The 21,286-nt window shown below is 40.3% G+C and overlaps 1 protein-coding gene across 6 annotated transcripts in view; it reads left to right on the top strand.

The window, feature by feature from the left end:
* PCDH9 (protocadherin 9) overlaps positions 1–21,286 on the top strand; it is a 931,878-nt gene that overhangs the window by 347,205 nt on the left and 563,387 nt on the right. The window lies entirely within an intron of this gene.

Genomic DNA, 21,286 nt, shown 5'->3' with positions numbered 1-21,286 from the left:
GCTGAACTGTGTATTAAACAGAGGGCCTGAGCAGAGCATAAAGAAAAGGAGTACTTCTTTGCGAATACAGACTAACACGGCTGCTACTCTGAAACCTGAGCAGAGCATGTGGGTGTTGTGCTTACAGTGATCTATGCTGCAAAATAGATGGGCTGCTTCATTTTGTACCAATAGGAGTTTTTTTAGGATTGTTCCTGCATATAATGATGAGCAGAATAATCAAGTACATAAGTCACAAATGTGCAACTCACCATAGCCATATCATCGTCTGTTAGGATGAAGTACAATCATGGATGGATGTTGTGCAGGTTTAAGGCTGAGGACAGAAAACAGGAGATATTACAGTGGAGGCAAATTCTTTTGAAGCATTTTGCTTATCCTACGACATAAGGAAAATGCCATCTTTGCCTCAATTCAGCTGTAGACAGCCTCTATTCCTGTGCATGCTCCTTTGCAAAGGAGATGATCATATAACTTTTATTAGTTTGTGAAAGAAATAATCCAGAAGAGTAAGTAGCTGGGCTAGGTCAGTTTAAACCAATAAGTAAAAAAAAAAAAAGGGGGGGGGGAATCGTTAAAAGGTTGAAAAATTTGTTCTAAGGTTTGACGTTATAACAAAACCTGAAACCAAGCAAATTTGCATTGTGAGCATTTTGCAATTGTAACACAAGTGCAGGTGTGTGATCCTGTTTGCCTCCACAGAGGATAAATAAGAGAATGCAATTTACAAACAGTTCATCTCGTTACTCCTTTAACTCTAATGTGAGGGGCATGTGCTTTTGGTGCAGAGGGTTGAGATTCTGTCCTCAATGATGATCTGTAGTTATAAAATGACAACCAAAATATGTCTTGGGGCCCTGATCCTGCAATTCAGTACATATTGGGTCACCACTGCATCTGCCTGGAGCCTCACTGAACTCACTGAGGCTCAGTGAGAATATGGCAAATTGCCAGATCAGGGCCTTAAACTCTTGTAGACCTCAAATACTTCATATAAGCTGATGAAGTGAGCTGTAGCTCATGAAAGCTCATGCTCAAATAAGTTTGTTAGTCTCTAAGGTGCCGCAAGTACTCCTTTTCTTTTTTCACATAAGCTGTGTCCACTGTGGGGCAAATGCAATATATTGACTAAGCAAATGCAGTCATGCCTCTCTGAGGTGGGTGGATTGCAAAGAGGATAAACATCTGCTCCTCATTTGGCTCATGTGGTACATGCTTGTGCTTTTAATGCTGAAGTTTAAAAAAATCTATCCCTGAAGATGATGCACGGTGTGTCTGTGTGTGCAGCTACCGGTTTGTTACATGCAAGCTAGTCATGTTATATTCTCTGTCACAGAGCCACAGGATTGATGCTAGGGAACAGTTTTGGAACAGTCTCTAGGAGGAACCCCTTCAGTGTGCCAGACCCTCTCAAGCGTACACCCCACATGACTTCACCGCCTCCTTAGACTGAGCCATCAGCACTCCTGCTTCACACTGTGAGCTCCATTCAGTGAGTCCAACTGAGACAGACTGCTGATGGACACTTGTACTCTCTTCAGGGATTAATGCACTTCACTCAGCATTTGCAGTGATGCTCACAGAGCATTGTCAGAACAATAGGATTTATTAGTCAACTGAAGGTTAGGACATAGTCCATTCTGGTTAATGCAGAGCCCAGCAATCTGTTGTGAACCTCTTGGTTCAAACTCTGTCTGTCTCTCCGTCTGATTTCATTTGTCTCAATCCAGGTGAGAGCCCCCTTCTTCTAGCAGCCGACTTTTATCCCCCGCTTCATACCTCTCCTATCCTTTGATAAGGAGCTGGGATATTGGTCAGCTTGAGCTTCTCTAAGGAGAGGTCGGAAGTCTATGTCCCTCTGGGAATTTGGTTGCTAAGCGTCAATGTGCTGGCGATTGGATTTGCCATTGTTTTCTCAGATGGTTCAGCGATATGGAGACAAAGGCCCACACAGCTAGGTGACACCCACACCTATGTGTCTCAGCCTCCCGAGAGAGCAAAGAGTCCCCTTCCATTCACTGGGTAAGCATGTAGCACAGGCATCAGCAAACTTTGGCACGTGGCCCATCATGGAAATCCGCTGGCAGGCCAGGGCAGTTCGTTTACTTGCAATGTCAAAAGGTTTGGCCGATCGCAGCTCGCACTGGCTGTGGTTCACCATTTCAGGCCAATGGGGGCTGTGGGAAGCGGTGGCCAGCACATCCCTCGATCTGCACCGCTTCCCGCAGCCTCCATTAGACTGGAACCGTGAACCGCGGCCAGTGGGAGCTGCAATCAGCCAAACCTGCAGATGTTGCAGGTAAACAAACCATCCCAACCCACCAGTGGATTTCCCTGATGGGCTGCGTGTCAAAGGTTGCCGATCCCTGATGTAACACATAGGGGAAACTGAGGCACAAACAGGACTCCTAAAAATATTACAAAATATTCCCACTTTTGCACATTCTCATTCTAGCATTTATATCAAACCATATGTATTATGAAACTGTTTGGATTCAGCAAAACTTTGTTTTTAAATGATATGCAACAGCAGCAGGCTGAAGTATAGAAATCATTCTTTATATGATTACATCAGACAGATATAATGCTACCACTAGTTGGTCAATGTAAAAATTAATATTAAACAACCATAACAAAAAGTTCAGTGTTTTTCTTCTCAACAGTGGACATTTCACCCTTAAGACTCTTAGAGTGCTGCTTTGATGCTATTTTGACTCTTCTATTCACAGCACTGTTCTAAATGTGTGCTTTAATCTCTTACCCAGATCCTCAGAAGTGCTAGCACTTTGCTTGGTGAAATGGTAAAAGGAGGGTGTAAATTGGCTTTAACCCACTTTTGCACTTCCTTCATCCTTTGGGGGTAACTGGTGCTGATTTCTTCCCTGATGCCACTTACAGCAGCTTCAGGATGGTTCTGAATTATATCAGCTGGTAATAGCCACAATAGCCCTTTGCATATTCAGGGGATTGTTGGAGGATAGCATGCTCTGGTTAACCTCCTTGGTCCTCCAGAGTGGCCTATATGCTAACAGATTGGGGGTGGCGGGTGGGGAGGGAGTGTAAAACTGGCTATGTAACCTGAGATTCTCAGCAGCTGGCTGCTTTAAATCAGCTTTCCATGCTTGGCACCCCCAGGGTAGCTCAAAGGAGCCAGAAATGTGACCTGAAAACTTTACATTTATAACATTTTCTAGCTGCCACAGATATTGAAAAAGGCTGTGTATTTTTTTTTCACCCATTCATATCACCATTTTACCATTCATTGAGAATAATCTTTCCTCTTGACGGTACAGGCTGCCAAAACCAGACTATATTCAGTGGAGTTAGTACCTGTTTTCATTTTAGTGGTGATTGATAAATCTCAGTAAGTAAAACCCTGCGATCCATAACTATCACTTGTCACAGAAAATTGTGCATGTTTTGATCTTTTTCTCTTTGAAGCCAGTGTGAGTTTTGCCATTGAACTCAGTGGAAGCAGGGTATTGATTCAAAATATATGCATTTTGATTTGCCTCACAGAAGAATGTAAACAAACAATATAGCGTTGTTTTTTTGTTTTTTTTTTTAAGAAAAGGAACTCAGGAGAGGTGATTTCATCAACAAAGTTTTATTTCATTTTACTTAATTTTTTATATTATTTCTGAGCTATTTAGTTTTCTTTGCATTTCTGTTCAAGGCTTGCAGCAGTTTCTAAACAATTATAGAGTGTTAGGTCTTTTCCAAATGTTATGACACCACTAGATGATGCACACTGATGATGCTGTTTTTGGGGTAGAGGTGGGGGGGAATCAAAGCAAAACAACAAATTTAATATTGTTTGTGCCTGCAAAATTACCAAACTGTGCTAAAACAGAGAAATGCATATCTAAAATACAATTTTTAAAAGAGGTTTCTTTGCACGTGATTCTTTGGCAGCAAAAGTGCTGCTTTTAAAATAAAATAGCTTTGGCTAATTTTTTATTGTTATCCAATAAAACAGTAAAAGACTTAGTGACTACTAACGCCTGCTATTTTTTTAGTTGCTTGTGATTTTTAAATGCAAGGGCGGGGATTTCTTTTTATGTGTTTATGATGGAAGCATGTTGGATTTTTTTTTGTTTGCTTGTTTTGTTTTTCCTTTGCGGATAGAATATGAGGGGGGAAATCAGTAAAACCAAAATTTGCAGGCTTTACACCGATGTCAGTTCCATAGTTTTTGCTACTATAAAATCTATGAAAAAAGTAATGGATATGATAAAATGATTTCTAATTTCATCAGTGTGCTAATGTTTTCATATGATATTGAAATGAACTATGAAAATGCTAAAATCATGCTGAGTTTCAGAGTTAACACAGCACTACATGTTAAAAGCCTTTTATCAGCTGTCCAATTATATTGGCTTTTGTGATGTGACACTAAAGTCAATATAATATGAAACTCGTTTAACTAATATGCTGGAAGTTTGTTGTTGCAATAGCCTTAACTGTAGCATTCCAGCCCAACTCCTGATGAGTCTTTGTATGATTGTCTCATGCGAAGGGGGAATATATAAATGAGAGAGTAATTTTTAGTACAATATTTTTGTTTTCATTAAAATGAAAGATGTCGTGCAGGTGTCTGGAAATGCTGGCATTCAAAGAAATGTGTTTGAAAACCAAAACTCTCAATATTGATTTATTTTTCTCCTCTAATTTGAGTACTTCTTTACTAACAAAAAGAATGATTTGTTTCAAGTTGATGTATTTAAACTATTTACAAAAAGAAAAGGAGTACTTGTGGCACCTTAGAGACTAACAAATTTATTAGAGCATAAGCTGCATCCGATGAAGTGAGCTGTAGCTCACAAAAGCTTATTCTCTAATAAATTTGTTAGTCTCTACGGTGCCACAAGTACTCCTTTTCTTTTTGCAAATACAGACTAACACAGCTGCTACTCTGAAACCTGTCATTAAACTATTTAAAGACTGAAATACCATTTCACTATTTTAGTCTTTGTATTAAGGCAAATAATAGACCTTTTTAAGGCCAGACAGGACCATCATGATTATCTAGTCTGACCTCCTGCATAGAATCATAGAAGATTAGGGTTGGAAGAGACCTCAGGAGATCATTTAGTCCAACCCATTGCTCAAAGCAGGGTTAACACCAACTAAATCATCCCAGCCAGGGCTTTGTCAAACCAGGCCTTAAAAACCTCTGAGGATGGAGATTCTACCACCTCCCTACGTAACCCATTCCAGTGCTTCACCTAGTGAAATAGTTTTTCCTAATATCCAGCCTAGACCCTCCCCCACTGCAATTTGAGACCATTCCTCCTTGTTCTGTCATCTGCCATCACCGAGAAAAGCCTATCTCCATCCTCTTTGGAACTCCCCTTCAGGTAGCTGAAGGCTGCTATCAAATCCCCCGTCACTCTTCTCTTCTGCAGACTAAATAAGTACAGTTCCCTCAGTCTCTCTACATAAATCATGTGCCCCAGCCCTCTAATTATTTTCATTGCCCTCCACTGGACTCTCTTCAATTTGTCCACATCGTTTTTGTATGGGGGGGGGGCAAAACTGGACGCAGTACTCCAGATATGGACTCACCAGTGCCGAATAGAGAATAATTACTACTTTTGATCTGCTGGCAAAGCTCCTACTAATGCAGCCTAATATACCATTAGCCTTCTTGGCAAAAAGGGCACATTGTTGACTCATATTGTTCACTGTAATCCCCAGGTCCTTTTCTGCAGAACTGCCGCTTAGCCAGTCAATCCGTAGCCTGTAGCAGTGGGATTCTTCCATCCTAAGTGAAGGACTCTGCACTTGTCCATGTTGAACCTCATCAGATTTCTTTTGGCCCAATCCTTCAAACTGTTTAGGTCACTCTGGACCCTATCCCTACTCTTCAGCATATCTATCACTCTCCCAAGCTTAGTGTCATTCGTGAACTTTCTGAGGGTGCAGTCCATCCCATCATCCAGATAATTAATGAAGATGTTGAACAAAACCAGCCCCAGGACCTACCCCTGGGGCACTGTACTTGATACCGGCTGCCAACTAGCCATAGAGCCGTTGTCAACTACCCATTGAGCCCTATGATCTCACAACTTGCTGGCAAGAATACTGTGGGAAACCATATCAAAAGCTTTGCTGAAGTCGAGGTATATCGCGTCCACCGCTTTCCCCATATCCACAGAGCCAGTTATCTCCTCATAGAAGGCAATCAGTTGGTCAGGCATGACTTGCCCTTGGTGAATCCATGTTGACCATCCCTGATCACCTTCCTCTCCTCCAAGTGCTTTAAAATAGATTCCTTGAGGTGAGGCTGATTAGTCAGTATTTCCCCAGATTCTCCTTTTCTTTTTTAAAAATGGAAACTATATTTGCCTTTTTCCAATCATCCAGGACCTCCCCCGATCACCACGAGTTTTCAAAGATAATGGCCAATGGCTCTGCAATCACATCAGCCAACTCCCTCAGCACTTTCGGATGCACTGCGTCTGGCCCCATGGACTTGTGCATGGCCAGCTTTTTTTAAATAGTCTTTAACCTGTTCTTTCACCACTGAGAGCTGCTCACTCCTCCCTATACTGTGCTGCCAAGAGAAGCAATCTGGGAACTGAACTTGTCTGTGAAGATAGAGGCAAAAAAAGCATTGAGTACTTCAGCTTTTTCAACATCATCTGTCACTAGTTTGCCTCCCCCATTCAGTAAGGGTCCCACATTTTCCTTGTTGGTAACATACCTGTAGAAACCCATGTTGCAGGCCACAGAATATCACCCATCCACTCCTGTAATAGACCCATAACCTCTGGCTCAGTTACTGAAGTTCTCAAATTAAGATTTAAACACTTCAAGTTATAGAGAATCTACCCTTTACTCTAGTTTTAAACCAGCACGTGATCAGTGCCTCAGGCTGCAGAGGAAGGAAAAAAAATCAAAACAGGGTCTCTGACAGTCTGACATGGGGAAAATTGCTTCCTGACCCCAAATCATAGAACTGGAAGGGACCTCGAGAGGTCCTCTAATCCAGTCCCCTGCACTCAAAGAAGGACTAAGTATTAACTAGATCATCCCTCACAGGTGTTTGTCCAACCTGCTCTTAAAAATTCCCAATGATGGAGATTCCAGAACCTCCCTAGGCAATTTATTCCAGTGCTTAACCCCTCTGACAGTTAGGAAGTTTTTCCTAATGTCCAACCTAAACCACCCTTGCTGCAATTTAAGCCCATTGCTTCTTGTTCTATCCTTAGAGGTTAAGAAGAACTATTTTTCTCCCTCCTCCTTGTAACAATCTTTTATGCACTTGAAACATGGCAGTCATTTACACCCCGAGCATGTCAATGAGACCCACCAGGCAGACCCCTCGAAATAATTCTCTGTGGTAACTGGAAGCTCTCCCCATCTAGTGTCCCATCTCCAGCCATTGGATATACTGGCTATAAGCAGTTGAAGACAGGTCACATGCCATTGTAGGCTACCATCACCTCCATAAGCTAATCAAATTCAGTCTTAAAACCTGTGAGGTTTTTTGCCTCCACTATGCCTCTTGGGATTCTGTTTCAGAACTTCACTCCTCTGATGGTTTGAAACCTTTGTCTAATTTCAAGCCTAAACTTGTTGATGGCCAGTTTATATCTCTGTTCTGGTGCAACCATTGGTGTTTAAATTAAATTACTCATCTGCCTGTGATTGCTCTCTATAAATACATATCTCCCCATAGCCTTCATTTGGTTAGGATAAACAAGCCAAACTTCTTAAGACTCCTCTTAAATGTAGGTACTTCATTCCTCTGATCATTCTACTAGCCCTTCTCTGGACCTGTTCCAGTATGAATTCACCTTTCTTAAATATAGGCAACAAGAATTACATACAGCATTCCAGATGAGGTTTCACCAGTGTCTTGTATAATGATGATAACGCTTCCCTATCAATACTGGAAATATCTTACCTGATGTATCCTAGGATTGCATTAGCTTTTTTCACAGCTGCATCACACGAGTGGCTTATAGTAGACCTGCGTGTATTGATCAGCCACAGGACTTTCTCCTCCTCTGTCGCTTAAAACTGATCTGTCCCCAGCTTCTAGCAAAGTTTTTTGTTGTTAGTCCCTCAGTGCAGGACCTTGCACTTTTCACTATTAAATTTAATTTCTATTATTCCTGTTTTTAAGGTCATCCAACAGGAATCAGCTATTCAGCAGTGGGCAGGAGGTGCTGGAGGGAGGGGCAAAGCGAGGGCGGGGCACGCTTGAGGGAAGGGGAGGAGCAGGAAGAGGCATGGCGGGGTGGACACTTGGGTGAATGGGTGGGGTGGGGTGGGGTCTGGGGTGGAGCAGAGGTCGAGCACCCCTGAGGAAATGAGAAAGTCAGTACCTGTGCCCACTGTATTTCCTTTGTCTAAAAAATTAATTATCTTCTCAAAGAAAGGCATGAGGCTAGTCTGGAACCTTTTGTTAAACTGTGTTTTGTTTTATCCCAATTTCTGTTCACCTCTGTATACTTCACTCTCTCTTTCAAAATTTGTTCTAAGACCTTGCATACAACTGAAGTCAAACTAATGAGCCTCTATTTTCCTGGATCACTTTTTTCCCTTTCTGAAAAATAGACACTGTATTAGCAATTCTCCATTCATAGGATCTGACTCCTGAGTTTACATATTCATTAAAAATCCTTGCTATTAGGCTTGCAATTTCATGTGCCATTTCCTTTAATATTCTTGGATGGAGATGATCCAGGTGCCCCGATTTGGTCCCATTAAACTATTTGAGTTTGACTTGCACCTCAGATGTTGTAATTTCTACTTTGACATCCTCATTTCCATTAGCCAACCTGCCACTACCCCTAAGATCTTCCTTACCCCCATTAAAAATGGAGACAGTCATTTAGAATTTGGGCCATGCCTAAATTATCTCTAATCTGCATCTATTCTCAATTCCCACCTTTGAAATCATATCATAATGCCACTTTATAAATCCCTGGTATGCCTACACCTTGAATATTATGTGCAGTTCTGGTCTATTAGAACTGGAAAAAATACGGAGAAGTGCAATGAAAATGAATTGAACAGCTTCCATATGAGGAGAGATTAATAAAAGAGATGACTAAGGGGGAATATGATAGAAGTGTATAAAAATCATGAATGATGTGGAGAAAGTGATTAAGGAAGTGCAGCTTTCCTCTTCACATAACACTAAAACCAGGGGTCACCCAATGAAATTAATAAGCAGCAAGTTTAAAACAAACATAAGGAAGTACTTCACACAACACACAGTCAACCTGTGGAATTCATTGCCAGGGGATGTTGTGAAAGCCAAAACTATAACTGGATTCAATAAAGAATTAAATCAGTTCATGGAGGACAGGTTCATCAATGGCTATTGGCCAAGACAGTCAGGGACAAACACCATTCTCTGGGTGTCCCTAAGCCTCCAACAGCCAAAAGCTGGGATTGGACAACAGGGATTGGATCATGTGAAACTGCCCTGCTCTGTTCATTCCCTCTGAAGCATCTGCTATGGTCAGAAGACAGGATGGACCATTGGTCTGACCCCAGTTGACTGTTCTTATCTCTCTGTTATGCATCAGCAGAGAAAGTACTGGCAACAGAAGCAGATAGTTGCAGCCTACTGCCCAAGAACGCTTACTTAAAGTATTATGGCTTTGTAACACATACAGATGACAGAGGCATTGAACTATGTGCTGTGAGAAATAGCTCTTGACAAACCCTTAACTTCCATCATCAACAACAACAACAACAACAACAAGTTGTCCCATACTGCATCCACCTCATTGACTCAGGAAGTGAGCAGTGGGATGGGACAAAGGGAGCACCTATCCTAAACATACACATCTCTGGAGTAACCAGCCAGCCATAACTTGGCTCTTAGATTCTGAATTGTTAAGGTTAGGAATGGTCTTGTTTAGATTCCTGTAATATCATGTACACATGTAAGCTGTTACATAAATATTGTTTCTTTACACACTGTGTCCTATCTGGCCGTCCTTTACTCATTACTCTCCCAAAACTCCCATTAACTTCATTGTGATTTTCCCTGAGTAAGATGGCAGTAAGTTACAAGAAGAGTTGGGAGAATACAGGGGGGAACAAATGTTCAAAGAATAGGATTTCATATTTTAAAAGAATATGCTTCAGAGTGTTCTTGTCTGGAGGGTTAGGGCACCAGAATTGTTTCTTATGATTGTTCTGTTCAGTCTCTCTGGTGTGAAAACAGAGACGCTCTGAGAATTTGTTGTGCTTGTATCATCACAGCTTATCTCTTAGACAGCAGTTTAGCCTAAAAGTTCATCTTTCACATGCACTGCAGAAAATAAATAAAAGTAGAACTCTGTCCAGACATTCAAACAGCTTGAGAGCTCAGCTTTCAAGAGCTTTTCACCTGAAAATTGGGCTTAGACTTGTGAGTTCACCTGCAATTGTTAAGCCTTAAAGCTTCACGCTTTTCAAAGAGCTTTCCACAACTCTTGGATTCTTATCTCCTCTTAGAAGTTTTCTGAAATGGATGTTTCCTGACATTGATTATACACTAGAGGAGACCTACATCTGTCTTCCCAATCCAGCAGTGAACTAATAATGTAAACTTGAAGACTGCTTGACAGTAAGATCTTCATGTTCTGATCATAATAAAATACCATTCAAGAAAGTATGTGCTGTCATATTGGTACTGGAAATATGCACTCCTTTAGCTCTGCATCATGAATCAAATGAAAATACTTTGTGTGTGTGTGTGTGTGAGAGAGAGAGAGAGAGAGAGAGAGAGAGAGAGAGAGAGAGTGAAGGTTGCCTGACATTATAAAACTTCATTTACAGTTACTTATAACGTTACCAAGCTTTCACCATTTGCACTAAAATTTTCCATTATGGGTGCCTGCCTCAAGCTGACATGTTGTGGAGAAAATTTCATTTAAATTGTTTCAGTTGTTTCCAAGAATGGGGTTGTGTGTGTGTGTGTGTGGGAGGTGGGGGGGACTGTTTTGCCCATGTTAAAAATAAAATTTGTACAGCCATTTTGTTGAGAAGTTCTATTGCTCCCACACTCTGGCATCAGGGTAGCATGGTTGCTACCTTGGAGTCATGGTCTGCCCGAGGACTCCTGCTGCCCCTCTCCTGGCTGGCTCCCTTGTAGGGGCACTTGATTGTCTGTCAGTCTTGAGATTGTCAGTAAGAATATCTTGCAAGTAGAACAGAGGACACAGGCTGCTGGAAGCAGGGAAAGGCTGGGCAGGTCCCTGGGGGGGAGGCCTGGCACAGAAGCTGTCTGCCCCCTCCCCACTCAAATTGTTCCCCATGGCCTCTCAGTCATGATGATGGGGTGGCAGAGCCAAAATTGAGTGGCATAGCAACCTGGCGTGCAGGGAGGGGGATCAGTACTGCTGAGGCTTAGCCTTACAGCCACAGCATTATGTCAGGTGTATGTCACTGCCAAAATTAAGAGGCATTCCGACCTGGTACACAGCCCTGTGGGGCCAAATCTGAGTGGGCAGTGGAGCAGCCAGCATTGATCCTCCTCACTGCTGCCATTGGGAGGTCCCAACGCTGATGCCTTGGCATGGTGCCCCTCCCAATGGTATGCACTGTGCTTAGTGCATGTGTGGCTGTAGGCACCACTGATCCTTGTAAAAATCTGCCAACATTTGAGGGAGGCAGAGGTTACCTCAATATTCATACTTTCTAACTTTTGAGTGCTGTTTATGTATAAACACACACACACACACTACGTTAAGGCTAATGTCCCCCTTAACTTTGCCTACACTTTAGTCAGACTGGTGGGGGGAATGAAAATAATTTATCTTTAAAAATCAGTTTAACCTGGGTCCACAAACGTGAACATGTCTTCATTATAATAGCAGAGCTACTGCACAATGGAAAGGCAAGTGAGCTACTTATACCCATGCTATATGCCAGATTTAGCACATAGTTTTTACATAATTGAAATGGAATAAATCTGGCTCACTGACAGACAAATCGGAAAAGAGCTTTGGCCAATGAATGTCCAATGCTTTGTTGTAACAATACTTCAGGACTAGTCCTGCAACCCCTTTTTTATGTGAATGAATAGTTCCTTGATATTTATGTGATAATTCATGTAATGATTATTCAGATGAGTTAAAGGTTGGGTCCTAAGATTCCTTTAATAAAAATATGGGTGTAATGGACAATACTTTTCAAGCATGTATATGCTAAATGCTAAATGCTGCAGGTATATGATTTTCATAGACTGCATGCTAAGGCATCCGGAATGCTTCTAATATATAATACTAGGAAACCTTAAGTAAAGGTGGTGTTTCGAGCTCTGCCTATAATGCAGCACTCATAGAATTAGGGAACTCTGAATTCATTATTAGGAAATATAGCAAAAATGATATGAATACATTTGTTTTTCTGTTTGAGTATTTCACATTTAGGGACTGCTTTAAGTCCCAAGGAAAACAGTCAAAAGACTCCTGTTGACTTCAGTGGGCTTTGGATCAGGCCCTTACTAGGTTTTGTGTGTGTGTGTGTGAATGTATAATATATACACACACACACACAAGCACCATGGCTGAAACATGGCAGACAACAAAGGAGAGCCTGTCACATTGAGCAGGTTGTGTGTAAATATTGTCCAAGGGAAATTTTTGCACCATCAGTGGGATGAGAAATGTGTTCACTGAACAGCAGGATTTCTTTAAAGCAGAAATTCTCTGGACATAGTGACACCTATAACCCCATCCCAGTCAGCAGTAAACATGGGCTATTGAACAGATGCTTTCTTGGCTAGCAATCAAACTTCTTTAGCAGCGCTTCTTTTGTGTATACATTCCCCTGAGCTAATGGAATACTGACAACATCTTTTCTAAAGAAAACCTATGTATGAGAAAATTGCTTAGACATGCACAATCTCTTTTCGTGGGGCTGCCAAGGATTTGTATTGATGCTTGATGGTATATTATTAACATGCTTACAAAACTAATTTAAAGGCAGTGGAGCAATGCTGTTTATACTATTTGCAGTAATATTACCATTACTAATTATGTTATATTGTTATACTCACTGATACAAATCAAATGCTGGTAATGTCAGGATTAGTGTAGGATGGTAGAACTAGTTTTCACACCCTTTGATTCAGCTTGGTACTTGTCATCTCTTTCTTTAGAAGAACCTGAAATGATGCAAATACAGTTTGCTTTTATTTCTTGTCCTCTATTTTCACCTGAGGATAAACTTCATGTTTATAGAGCAAACACTGTTAAGTCAACTGAAGGCCATTTCATTTATTTAAGAGAGCAGCCATGTTTATTGATGAAGTATAGTCTGGAAGGTGTTAATTTTTATTTTTTGTCTTTAGGGTCAGAAATAACGGGTGAATAATGTATAATGGGATCAACATACTTCATTTAAGGCATTTTAGTGTCCAGAGTAGAGCAGCCTGTACTGATTAAGTGGTCTGACTTTATCGACTACATTATTAAATATGAATTCTATTAAACTTAAGTACAGTCTTTTTCCCCTTCAAATATTAACATCAGTGCAAGTGCCAGGGTAAAACTCATGACATTTAGAAAGAAGAGAGAATCAGATAAGATTTACCAGAAACAGGATGTATGAATAATTGAAGAGGAACATCTGTAACAATGCAGCTCCTTTAGATAAATCTTGACAAAATATTTTTCCATTTTGTGATGGGGAAAAAGTTGCTGAGGGAGGGTTCAATCAATTGTTCTTTAGGCACTGTAATCAGAAAAATTTCTGAGTTTCTTTCTGAGACTTGATTTATCTCCCCTATCCCCAAGGGTCATCAGTATGATTGCTTTGGCACTGCAATTTATGGTGGGAAAACAAAACCTGTCACAGTAGACTGCGTATTCTCCTTCCTGGATCAGAAGTGTATCCGTACTTTATCTGATAATGAAGGGTAATTCACATACTATGACTGTCTTTCTCTCTGTACCATCCATGCACACCGTCCAAGGTTGTCACTCTTTTAGTAATTTGGAATGAGCCTGCCACCTCTGTAAATGAGATCCAGGAAGTCTGACTGTACATTTTTGTTCTCAGCTGGGATTCTAGCTCATGGTACTAAGTAGAGTCAATGCACTAAAATGGGATAAATTAGAGCATGGAGTCATAGTGCCAGTTTTACAGCTGAATCCTGGCTTCCTTTGGGGTTCTAGTAAAATGTAGCATTTCATACCTGATATTCTTCCTATCACATTGCAGCCCTCTTTTGAGGTGTAAAGAAATGACCTTTCTCTTTTACAGCATAGCAAATTGCTTCTCTGAATGCGAGAGCAAGAGAGATTGCTATTGCTTCTGAAGGGATAAGCTTCTGTTGAAGAATGTGCTGCTACTACTATGGGTAAAACACTTGTAGGGGCTATGGGGAGTGTATAGTCTCAACGGTGTGCTCCTTTTTTCTTTTAGGGCATTTGGGTTTGTCAGTGTCTTATGGTGTCAGAACTACTATAGCTTTTCCTGACTGCTGATATGCCTTCAAATAGCAGATCTGTATATAGCCTCCACTGCTTCCAATTTTAAATGAATCTTATACTAGTGAAAGGTGATGGATTTGACAACATTGGAGGCTGAAGTCCTCTGTTTATCCCAGGTGCAGTGCGGTGCCCAGCAATGCAAACTTCTTCACACTGATGCAAGAGTATATGCCAACGCTGATCTTGAGGGTCAGTCTCAAGCGGCTAGAGAGCAGTTTGAATCCTTCACCTCTTTTTGCCTGAGACAACCAACAGGCATGCCACTTGTGATTGTGTCTTTTGGAATCTAGAATGCATCACTTTTGAAGCAGATTGAAAACACTAATGTGTTTCACATAAATGTAATTGCACATAGTGCCTCACAGTATCTCCTTGGCTGGAATACAGTTTATTTTTTGTTCATAGAGGGCCACATCTTGCAGCCCTTCCTCAGTCATAGAATCATAGACTTTAAGGTCAGAAGGGACCATTATGGTCATCTCGTCTGACCTCCTGCACAACGCAGACTACAGAATCTCATCCACCCACTCCTGTAACAAACCCCTAACCTATGTCTGAGATATTGAAGTCCTCAAATTGTGGTTTAAAGACTTCAAGGTGCAGAGAATCCTCCAGCAAGTGACCTGTGCCCCACGCTGCAGAGGAAGGCAAAAAACCCCCAGGGCCTCTGCCAATCTGCCCTGAAGGAAAATTCCTTCCCAACCCCAAATATGATGATCAGCTAAACCCTGAGCATGTGGGCAAGATTCACCAGCCAGACACCCAGGAAAGAATTCTCTGTAGTAATTCAGATCCCACCCCATCTAACATCCCATCGCAGGCCATTGGGCATATCTACCACTAATAGTTGAAGAGCAATTAATTGCCAAAATTAGGCTATCCCATCATATCATACCTTCCATAAACTTATCAAGCTTAGTCTTGAAGCCAGATATGTCTTTTGCCTCCACTGCTTCCCTTGGAAGGCTGTTCCAGAATTTCACTCCTCTGATGGTTGTAAACCTTCGTCTAATTTCAAGTCTAAACTTCCTGATGGCCAGTGTATATCCATTTGTTCTTGTGTCCATATTGGTACTGAGTTTAAATAATTCTTCTCCCTCCATGGTATTTATCCCTCTGATATATTTATAGACAGCAATCATATCTCCTCTCAGCCTTCTTTTGGTTAGGGTAAACAAGCCAAACTCTTTGAGTCTCCTTTCATAAGACAGGTTTTCCATTCTTCGGATTATCCTAGTAGCCCTTCTCTGTACCTGTTGCAGTTTGAATTCATCTTTCCAGTCCTTAAGTAATATCTGAATGAAGCTGGCAGAATGTCACCCTTAGAACATATCTTTGATGGGACCTGGTATGGACAAAGAAAGCAGATGTGATATGCTAAGGAGGAGGTAAAACAGTTCATAATTGATGAATTTAGGTATTAGCTGTCAGAACAAAGTCCAGTTCTGACCCATTTAAGTGAAAGGGACTTTTGCCATTGACTCAATAGCAGTATCCAAGTTTGTGTGTCCAGTGTTCTATTTTGTAACAATATATTACTGGATAAGTATGTTAAATCCTGTTAAACTAACATTTAAATAGATGTGGCTCATGTCATCTAATGGATAGAACCAGGTTGCAAAAGCAAAACAACAAAAATCCCATAATCCACAGCTAAGATATTATCGGGTAGGTATATTTAACCTGAACCTAATTCTTTAAAGTGTAAATTAAAAATAAGCAAAGAATCTTTAGTTCAGAATTACCAAGTGTTGTCCTTCAGAATTGAATGTATTTAGGTTTCTTGTGCCCCAAATAAGATAAAGCCTCAAAATAACCTTCACAGGTATTATTTTTTCAGTGCCACAGGTGTGATGAAGCTTTCCACACCTAAAAAGATAAATCCTCATTCCAGGAGTTTAGTCTTAATTAGACATTACATAGACAATAAACAAATGTGAAAAGGGGGGATAAGAACAGAAGGGTTGCAACAGTGGAAGACCTTGAGAAACTGGCTATTGACAAGTTTAGGTTTGAAATTAGGTGAAGGTTTCTAACTATCAGAATAGTGAAGTTCTGGAACAGCCTTCAAGGGGGGTAGTAGGAGCAAAAAACCTAGCTGAGGGCTGCCAATTTTGGTTGGACATATTCCTGGAGACTCCAGGCTAATCTTGCAGGGTTGGCAACCCTAAACAGACTTCAAGACTGAGCTTGGTAAGTTTATGGAGGGGATGGTTTGACAAGGCTGCCTACAATGGTATATGGCTGACCTGAGACTGCAACCAGCAAATATCCCCATTGGCTGCTGATGGGATACTAGATGGGAAGGCTCTGAATTACTATATGTTTGGTCTTGCCAAAATGCTCAAGTGGCTGCCACATTTGGGGTTGGGAAGTAATTTTCCCCTGAGTCAGACTAGCAGAGATCTTGGGCTGGGTTTTTTTTTGTTTTTGTTTTTGTTTTGTTGCTTTCCTCTTCAGCATAGGGCATGGGTCACTTGCAGGTTTAAATTAATGTAAATGGTGGTTTCATGATTGAAGGACTTCAGTAACTCAGCCACAGTTTATGGCTCTATTACAGTAGTGGGTGGCAAGGTTCTGTGGCCTGCAATGTGCAGAAGGTCAGACTAGATAATCATGATGGTCCCTTCTGGTCTTAAAGTCTGAGTCTGTGTTTACTATTTTGTTTGTATTGTCTTAGTTTCTTTTTAGGTTTTTAAAGCAATTAACATGACACTTTATGGTGTCTGGAATGAAGGTTGGGTGTAGGTCAGGAATGGAATGCTGAGTAACAGAAGTAACTTAAAGTAAGATTTTCAGTGTCACGGTAGACTACAGTCACACGTAGGAGAATCATAACACATTCTGAAAGTAGAACTTGTATCATGATACTTCTTCTGTAGTTCATATGCTTCTCTCGGAACTGCAAAACAGATCTCCACTTTGATTGGGGAAGTTTCCCTTCCATAACTGCCATTAACACCAATGTGAAACCATCCCAGGCAATTTCTTGCCAGGCAATAGGTCATAGAAAAGTTTATTCGTGAAAAATATGTTTGAGGCCCTTTGACCTTGTCTTTAACACAGTGAGTGGGTGTGTTTGTCTCTTTGAAAACAAGCAACTTTGAATGAATGGCTATCTGCTGCAGCTGATTTGTTCCAAGATAGCAGTGGTGTTCACGATAAGGCACAACTGATTTCGCATTTATCTGTGGAGTTGGGTTCTTTTAAACAATTTTTTTGGCTTTCCAAAGTTTTTGTACAATAAAATACTGCAATTTCTATAGACCAAACTTGGTGGTTGTTTTTCCCTTGCATCATTCGTCCCTGAACAAACAAACAATAAAGGCAAGTTGCAAGCAAGAGAATGATGAAGACAGTATAGGTCATGCCAATTGGCATACACAGGAGCAGAATAAATTGGCAAGGGCTTTTCTGGTGCTCTTTCCTTAAATTAAGTGCTTATTATGGAGGTATTTTTGTGTGTATCAAAATGTCAGGGCACAACTATATTCAGGTTCCTTGATTTATTATTTTTCCTTCTTTCTTGCATCCTTTATTTCCTTGCCATAAATAAAGGGGGATATTTAACTTTAACTTTTCCCTCTGTTTTTGACAAGGTCTCCTTCCATGAAGATGATTTTATATCTGCATGTAAAGGACTAGTCCTGTGTAGGCAGCAGTGCGGAGCCTCATCGCCCCAGAACTACCCCTGTGAGTGCATCGATTTTAACACCCATCTGAAGGACACTTGAAGGACTGCTATTTAGCTTAGCCGCACTGGAGTGTAGGGGTGAATGAGGAAGAGAGTTTCGTGCACACATAACCATGAAAGAGACTGGCCATAAATCTGACCTAATGTCTCTTCTTAGACTATTGTATAAAATGCCTCTTGGTTTTACTAATTATTATATTTTATTCCCTTTAATATATGTAGGGCTATACCCAACAGAATTTACTGCTAGGGAAGCTGGATCTGTCTTCAGAGTGATGATATTGTACATGACACCAGTAGATAAGTAGTAAACAGACATCAGATTCCCGAAGATTAAGGGCCTGATACTGTAAGCCTATTTCACACAGGTAGTGGTGTTGACTTCCAAAAATCAGGTCACTTATTTAGATGTCTTAAAATAGATTTTGGTTTTTCATTTGAGGCTTCCAGGTTGGAAAATTTTGACTTGCCTAAAATCACATAGAAAACTCTGGCAGAATTGGGAATAAAACCCAAAGTCTTGTCTGCATGGTCCCTTAGTCTGGGATGTAAATTTTAATGCACACCAACATGTCACTCCCTGCTGTTGTGCACTAAAAGTTCCCTAGTGTATGTTAATATTAGCACATTAATAATAGCACAGTTTGAAACAGGATTACATAATGTGCACTGCCAGCAGAGTCCACACGGATGGTTAGTGCGCAACACTCTAGTGCTCATTAGAATTTACACTTCATCTGTTGTGCATTTAAGGCACTGTGTAGACAAGCTCCAAGTCTCTTAACTCCCCTATCCTATCCATTGGCCAGACAGTGTCATCTGTCTCACCTATTTCCCTCTAAATCTGCAGAAAAATAGAGCATGTGCAACTCCCATTGATGACAGTGAGAGACACAAGTTCAGCATTTCTTATGTTTGTTGCTTTAGCTGCAGTGGGAGTTTTGCCTAAGTAAAAGACTTAGACATTTAATTTGTGGAATTGAGGCTGCTAAACTCCACAAGCATTATGCACACTTCTCTGTATGATTTGGCTGAAGAGACCCAGGTTAAGACTTTCAGATCTAGGTAGCCAACAGTTTTCAGCACCGAGACTTCAGTTGTGGAACTCCTCACCAGAGGAAGGAAGATTTGACAGTGTTTGGATTACAATTCAAAACTTGTCTTTTAGATTCAGATCTCCCTAATTCAAGATTCTGATTTCTTTTTTTAAATATATTTAAAAAAATTCAAACTCTTACACATTTTTTGATGGATGGATGGATGGATGCATGGAAAAAGAAAGATTTAAGACCTGATCCTGCTGTTCATACTCTAGCAACAATTCCATTAATTTTACTGGGAACTTTGCCTGTTTATGGACTGCAAGATCAAGCTTCTTTAATAAACAAGTAGGATGCAGAATAATTAGAAATAAAGCATGGACAAGATTTTACTATGTATTGGATTTTTTAGCTGACAAAAGCATGATTATTGTGGGAGTTTTAGACTAATATGCCCTTACTCTTACTTTTGTGCATAAAGTGTTGACACTGTAGACAGTTTTCATTACATTTTGCAGGTCTGTGGTTCAGTCTGCTCATTTTATTGGGAAATAGAGCAGTTGGCAGACCTGCTTCTTGTTATCTCCCTTGCTGTGGGATTGCAGTACATCACCCTTGATGCTGATTTTATGTCACTTCCCCCCCAAATTGATATTCAGCCAGGATATTTTCCCAACCCTTCTGTTTGTAGATGGAGAATGTGAGATTAAATAGATTGCCCGACTGTATTTCAGCTGAAAGATTTTACTAATGTCATTTTATAAAAGCCAGGTACAGTTAGAAAGAAAAAAGATTAGAAAACTGGACTGTGGTCTACAGGTACAAATCTTACATGTTTTATGGTATCTTAAATTTTGCTGGCTTTTAAACCCCTACTGGGGAAGAAACTAGATATATTCAACATCTCCTTGAACCTCAGCAGAACCTGAAAAGTGTCTGCTCTTTGATAATAACCACCATTCAAGGATTCTCATTACACTGTAGGTCAGGAGGTGACTGAGTCTTCCCTGTCTTGAACTCTAGGTTATGGGTCTCATCTGCGGCTATGACAGCCACCTTTAACCCATCCTTTACCATTTTTAACACTATTTTTTTAAAGCCACTCTTTTTTAGAGGTGTTTTATTTTTCATTACTATCAGCCTCTCTCAGACTCTCCTCTTTTCTTGGGCTAGCTTTAATTTATCTGGGCAGAGAAGTAAAGTCCCTCTTATTCTCTTGTGTAGACAAAATGGGATTGTGTATCCCCAGCCTTGTTGGGGCCAAATAGGTAGCACACAGAATGAAATAAACTGCTCCACAGAGCAAAGGGAGATTAACGGAGGAAGTGTACATCTGGGTCATAATACATTCTCAGTGCAGCTATGTGTCTTCCTTTACTCAAGGCAGATTGTAAGGTTACAGTCCTTTAGATTTAATAATCCCATATTATTTAACATTTGTTTCATTTTATAAATATTATATATAATATAATATTTGTATTGTTTTGTTTCATTATGGTTTTATCATTTGTATTTTAATGGTCCTGCAGCATCTTTACCTTGGGTAAGGTAATACATTATTTTCTTATTAATATTACTGTTTTTATTATGCTTCTTTATAAAACCACTTTTAGGAAACAATAATTCTGAAAGCTTTCTAGAAGAGTTTAAGTTTAAGATAATGTATTTGATAACATATGCCAAATTCTGCCTTCAAATATATTCATATAACTTCTATCCAAGTGAATGGGAATTGCACACATTTATCTGGAGGCAGCATTTGGCTTGATTCGCCTCTCTGTGGTTTTACACCTGTGTAATTCCATTGACTTGAGCTGATTTGCACTTGATTTATACCTGTACAAGTGGAAAGACTAGCAGGCATAAAATACCAGCAAGAGAAGAAATCTGAATGTGGTATGTATTTTAAGACATTTTCAATTGCCTTATTTTTTTTTGGTTAAATTATATTTATTAATCTCGATGGAGTGCATAAATACTTTTGATTCAAAGAGCATAAGAATTATTTTGGTTTAAAGTGAGTTTTCTTTCAAATGAGGTGTTACTTCGCAAAGAAAGGATCTTCCCACATTAGTCAGAAACATCACATCAGGTAT

The sequence above is a fragment of the Dermochelys coriacea genome, chromosome 1 (assembly GCF_009764565.3).
Source record: "Dermochelys coriacea isolate rDerCor1 chromosome 1, rDerCor1.pri.v4, whole genome shotgun sequence".
Taxonomy (NCBI): Eukaryota; Metazoa; Chordata; order Testudines; family Dermochelyidae; genus Dermochelys; species Dermochelys coriacea.
The sequence above is the reverse complement of the archived record's forward strand: the minus strand, read 5'-3'. Positions and strand labels throughout refer to the sequence as shown.